The sequence below is a fragment of the Centruroides sculpturatus genome, unplaced genomic scaffold (assembly GCF_000671375.1).
Source record: "Centruroides sculpturatus isolate CEXI.00-Female unplaced genomic scaffold, Cexi_2.0 scaffold632, whole genome shotgun sequence".
In the NCBI taxonomy this organism is placed as follows: Eukaryota; Metazoa; Arthropoda; class Arachnida; order Scorpiones; family Buthidae; genus Centruroides; species Centruroides sculpturatus.
In genome coordinates, this window is record NW_019384887.1 from 148956 (window position 1) to 155281 (window position 6326).

At 28.3% G+C, this 6326-nt stretch overlaps 1 long non-coding RNA gene across 1 annotated transcript; it reads right to left on the reverse strand.

Moving 5' to 3' along the window:
- Positions 1-3748: 3748 nt before the first annotated feature.
- On the reverse strand, positions 3749-4245 carry LOC111631147. The gene is made up of 2 exons (XR_002757647.1): positions 3997-4245; positions 3749-3905 (listed from the first exon to the last, which is right to left on the reverse strand). It is a non-coding gene; the product is annotated as an uncharacterized LOC111631147 (long non-coding RNA).
- Positions 4246-6326: the final 2081 nt, after the last annotated feature.

Genomic DNA, 6326 nt, shown 5'->3' on the forward strand with positions numbered 1-6326 from the left:
TTTTTATGGCTTATGAAACCATATAACTAGTAATTATGTGGTATATGTTTATATATAGTTTGATGTATGTTTAGAATTTAAATATAATGTTTTCTTAAGAACAAGAATAATTTGTCAAAGTCTTTTTGCAAATTTAAATTGCCTTTTCATGATTATTTTATTTTATAAACGTTCAAGTGTGATAAAATGTTTATAGAATAATTTATAGAATTTTAATATTATAAATTGTCAGTTTTTTTAAGATTATCTATGTTTCTTTATTCTTATCTATTAAAAGAAACAAAAGCCTTTTAATAATCTATTGATTGATGATGATCTTTACAGATATAGACTCTGAACATGAATCGTTTCTAATTTTTCAAACATTAATTAGAATTACATCTTGATTGTCCTCACATTCAAAAATCTTGATTGTAACATCACATTCAAAAATGATGTAAAAACATCACATCAACTTAACAAAAGTTGATGTTTAGAGCATATTTCTCTCAAGATTTTTATCAACTGAAAAATATCAAGATTATTAAATTCTTTTGCTCTAAGGATGACTTCTTTTATTGAATATGAACAAGTGAAATTTCACTTGTTCATATTCAATTAAATTTTTTAATTATCTATTTTAGAATATAGGGGCGAGTAGTCCAAATCACACCACTTTCCACAAAATCATATGTAAAACCTTTAACAACAATTATTCTGTCATATAGATACATATTTGTTCTACCATATATTCATATATATACTATATATATATCATATATTCATATATATATATATATATGAATGTGTGAATAAACAAATTGTATGAAGTGAAAAAAGTCTATCTTTAGACTTTTTTCACTTCATACAATTTGTTTATTTTTATGTAAAGTTCTGCAAATGCCACTTTGGCAACTATTCTCTTAAATTACATTAGAGGTTTCCCAAATACTCATATTTGAAGCACAGAGATGGGTTTTAAATCTGTTAACTGTATTTCAATTACTGTTACAAGTAATTAAATAATTTGTATTACTCACTAACAATTTTTTTTTTTTTATTTATTGATTTGAGTAATGAAAACTACAAAACAATAAAAATTGAAATTATGTATTGGAAGTAAGAATAAACAAATTTTTACCAGCAATTTTTATTTTTGTTTGTTAAATGAGGTTTATCAATAGAACTTGTTATACTGGTGAAGTTTCTGATTTGCAATGAGAGGAAATCCTAATAAGTCTGTTTAATAAACAAAGTCGTAGTAGACAATATATACACAGAAATGTAAAAAGTAAGGACAAAAGTAAAAAGAATTTTAAAATGAGGATTTGCTTCTAATGTTTCATATGCCAACTTTAGTATTATATATCATTTGATTATAATCATTTGACTGAAAATTTAGAAAAATAAAGAAACTAGATACTGATTAGTTCAAAGAATCAACATAATGCCTTATCCAGCAAAATACTCTACTCAAAACTTTACAAATGCTTTCAACTTAATTTGATATGTCTTCCTCAGTCCATAATTCACATAAAAACATATTCAGATATGTAATTTTATAAATAGAACATTTTTTAAAATGCATTAGGTATAATTGAAATTTTCATCAATACAAATGTTTGATAGAACATTTTACAAGACTTGTGTTATAATTCAAATTCTAAACAACTTAAATATTCAAAATACCTATTCTTATATCTGAACTAGAGTTTGGTAAGGCTCAGCTCACAAGTCAGCTATTTGGAAATGCTGAGCTGAGGTATGTTGCAGCAAAGTTCATTTTTGAACTTAAATTGCATTTATAATAATAATGGATACACAATATGTCAGATATGTTTTTATCTGCTATTAAAATGAGAACATTTAAATTGAAACTATTTGAGCTTTAAGAAATTGATCTATAAATAATTTTTAGATTAAGCAAATTATTAAAAGTAATAGAGAGTTTCAAAGGATACACTTACGTGTTGTGGCATTTGTAATGCCACAACACGTAAGTGTATCCTTTGATATTGAAAAAGTTGGCGTGAAGTGATTATTACATTTGATAATAAAGAGTTTTAAAACCATACAAATACAATTATTTCTAGCAAAACATGTACATAGTTATAGTGTGGTGATACAGCATTGTAGCAGAAGCAAAAGCAGCAATTGAAATAAAATGTTGTAGGCCATAGAATGCATAAGTGTAAAGTGAAAGGTACTCTTGGTCTGCCAAGACAATATGCATCAAAGTGTATGAATCTGCAATATCATTTACCCCTGCAAGCATGCATATAAAAAAATTGTGCATGCCCTTTTCCAAAGGTCATAAGGAAATTGCATTTATCTGCTATGGGTCTGAGTTGTATCCTTTGCTTATGGATTTTAGTAAAGGTGAATAAGCACAGAATATGTTATGTCTGGTGGACATAACATAGTTCTCTCTGAATGCAAAACCTATGCTAACTTAGTATGAGTGAATCTTAATGCCCTGTGCTGTAAGGTATCCACAAACTTGTCATTCACCTTTGAACATTATGCATTAGTATTGTATTTGGTGAGCTCATCATGGTGTGTCGGTTACACTAGCTTCAATGTTGGCCTAAAATCTTCTGTCCTCAACTCTTGTTTTTTCTTTCTGCAATTTAAATACCATCTTCCACCTGAAATACTCTTTACTGATGTTATTAAAGTCTGTTATCATTACTTCCAGGTCCAGCATCATAGTTTCAGGATCCTTAAGTAAAATTAACACTTTAACATGGCCTTGGTATGGGTGTGTATCTTCTGTTTCTTGAATATCCATCTGAACTTTTTAACATATTTACTATGTAATCTGAATGCTAGTTGTTCCTCCAAAGAGATAATGCCAAAATTAATATCCTCTAACATTCCCAGATCACTGTCAAATAGTCATTTTCCAAGGAAATAGGTCATCGTATCAGAGTGTACTTGAATTTCCTAGTACAGTAGAGCCTCGAAAACTTGGCACTCAATAACCCGGCACTCCGGATAACTCAACCACACCCTGGCAGGGCAAAAATAACCTTAGATAATTAATTTTCATCATAGACAGCTTTATGCCTCATAAAGTATTTTTCTGAGGTCTGTCTTATCAGGTAAATTACTGTACATAGTGTATTTATTAATTTTTATTTTCATGTAGTAAAGGCTCTATGCCTTCATAAAGTATGTACTTTTCCTTTGTTTAAGGGTATTTGGGCAGTTTATTCTCTGTTGTATTCTCAAGCAAACAATACATACAAGTACAGTACAATATTTTCTGAGGAAACATGCATACTTATCCTTTTTTAACCCTATTCCTGATAACCCAGCATTTTCACAAACTCGGCCACCCTTCGGTCCACATTAGGCCGAGTTTTCGAGGCTCTTCTCTATTACTGATGGCCAAGGAAGAATTGCTTCACATCTCTTTAATAGCCATATTCTATAAATCAACATGGAATGAGCCAGGGTATTTAAGTTTGAAAATGCTAAAATGTTGCATATGAGAGATAATTTAGCACACATAAGATTGCTTAAGCAGCTAAAAATTTTTAAATCTACAAATAAAGAAAATATAAAAACCATTTTGATTGCATGGAAAATTTTTTATAATTCCGATAAACAGGCATGACATTCTTTCATACCTTCTAGATAGTTATTATATACTGCTGTATGGTAATTTATTTTTTATTTCTATATTTGAGTATAATATATTAAATTCTGTGTTGGTTTATATGTTGTTTGAATATAAGAATGGAACATGTTTTGAATATTTAAGTTTTTGATTCTGATGAAACCGTGTTGTTGTTATTAAGCTGATTCTTTGCAGACACACTAAGGTGACATATATCAACACTTGGCAACTTATTGACTATTTATTCAGTTGGGACGCCTTTTACATTACGCGTTTCGGGCATTGGCCCCTCTTCAGCCAACTAGACATAAAAAATAAAACATGAGAAAATTTGTACAAAAATACGCGAGTAGATAAACTGTTTTTTTAAAAAAATTTTTTTAAAAACATACCATAAAACACAAACCACTATTGTACAGATGTCGTACAGGATGGACAATTTCATATTTCATATACAACTTGGAGAACAAACAAGGTCGACGATAATCATTGGAGAACAAACAGGGTCGTAGATAACAGCTTGACTACTGGGCTTTTAAATATGGCTTTCTTATAATTTACACAAAATTCAAATAAATAGATTGACAATTACAACACATTCTCCAAGTTGTATATGAAATATGAAATTGTCCATCCTGTACGACATCTGTACAATAGTGGTTTGTGTTTTAGGTATGTTTTTAAAAAAATTTTTTTAAAAAAACAGTTTATCTACTCGCGTATTTTTGTACAAATTTTCTCATGTTTTATTTTTTATGTCTAGTTGGCTGAAGAGGGGCCAATGCCCGAAACGCGTAATGTAAAAGGCGTCCCAACTGAATAAATAGTCAATAAGTTGCCAAGTGTTGATATATGTCACCTTAGTGTGTCTGCAAAGAATCAGAAAAATATTTAAGTTTGTTAGAATTTGAATTTTAACATGAGTCTTGATGAAAATTTCAGTTATACCAAATGCTTTTTTTTTTTAAATGTTCTATTTGGAATATCCAAATATGTTTTTAAGTGAATTATGGAAGGAAGATCTATCAAATTAGATTGAAAACATTTGTAAAGTTTTGAGTAAAGTATGTTGCTGGATAAAGTGTTAAGTTAATTCTTTGAACTTATAGCCTCTTCAAATTTGTAAATAACATCTCTGATTTCATTAATAGTTTTACCATTGGAAACTGAAAATCTTTCATTTGCAGAATTACTAACAAATTGAATTTTTCTGATAACTTTTTCATTAAACATAAAAAGTTTTCTTTAGGATTTCCTATTTACAAGAAATTTCATTTAATTTGATTCTATCATCATTATATTTTGTAATAGAATGTTGTATATTTTTACACCTCCTTTTTCATACTTTCATTTATAGATCATTGCAAAATAAACCAAATAATAATAATATCATCAATCAGCTATTTCAGATTGCACTGGTGCAATTTCAGGTACAATGCTATTTTGTGAAGTTAACATTGTAAGCTTTAGAAGTGCCTAATAATCAATGTTGTGTTATACTGTATTTATGAGAAATATATTCATATTAACTATATAGCACTAAATAAAAATAATTTAGCTTATCTTTACTCCAAAACATTATAAAAACAATGAAAAGCCTAAATTTTCTTTCATCACGTACACTACAAACAAAATATGGATAGTCATAACCACGTTACTATGATGATATTAATGGTCATTGTATTTCAAAATTGACCCAAAAGATAGAGGGAATAAGAGGCTAATTCATATTAAAATCACTGGTCAAAACAATAAGGGGAGCATGTGACTGCTTTCATTAACAAGTAAGGAATGGCAAAGAATTCCCCAACATCTCATCAGTAATCTCATCAATTCCATGTTATGCAGATGTGCAACAGTTTTTGCTATTCATGGAGATTATATATCCAACTAAAATCAGCACAATAAAAAAAGGCATTCATTCTGGTTATGCAGATATACATATTGTCAATCAGCATATTGCAACGAGTGCAATAAATGAAAATATGATAACAATTTGATTCAAATCATATTTTCTCACATATTACTGTGTACTTTACTGTATCTTACATTAAAATAACATCTGACATTCAGAAGAACTTGTCATAAACGATTTTCTATGCAGACACCCCGATTGTTTGACAATGTAGAATTGGTGAGATTTGGGCAACCTTTCCATATATTGTATTGTTTGTTATTTTATTCTATTAACATTTGAAAATGCTCTAATGAAACCAGTTTTATATATTGTCAATATGTTCAAGTATAAATTTGACAAATTGTATTATTATATCTCAAAATGCATCAGCTATGATTTTTTCAGATGGAGTTGATATAAAAATCTGATTTTAACAATTAGAAAATTAATTTTTAAAATAATTTAACAATAAATTTTAAAAAAGGAAAGAAAAACCAAATATATATAGAAGTCAGAAACTTGTTTATTTGGAGATGTTATAATTACAAATAATCGAATGATTTGAATCATTACATTTATGTATTTATTTTTAGTTGTTGTAAGTAGTACTTGGCACCATATACTTGGCCACTGTTTTGCCAATGCTATCAAATATTTAATTTAATTTTCTTTAATTTAAAAATTTTTTCAGCTCCTTTTGAGCTTTCTTCTGTACAGTGGACTTTANATTCTACTTGTACATACATTGCTCTTCCATTTGAACAAAATCTAAATTTAACACTGTTTATGTACTATAAACATACAGTTTAGAATTATAATAATAAT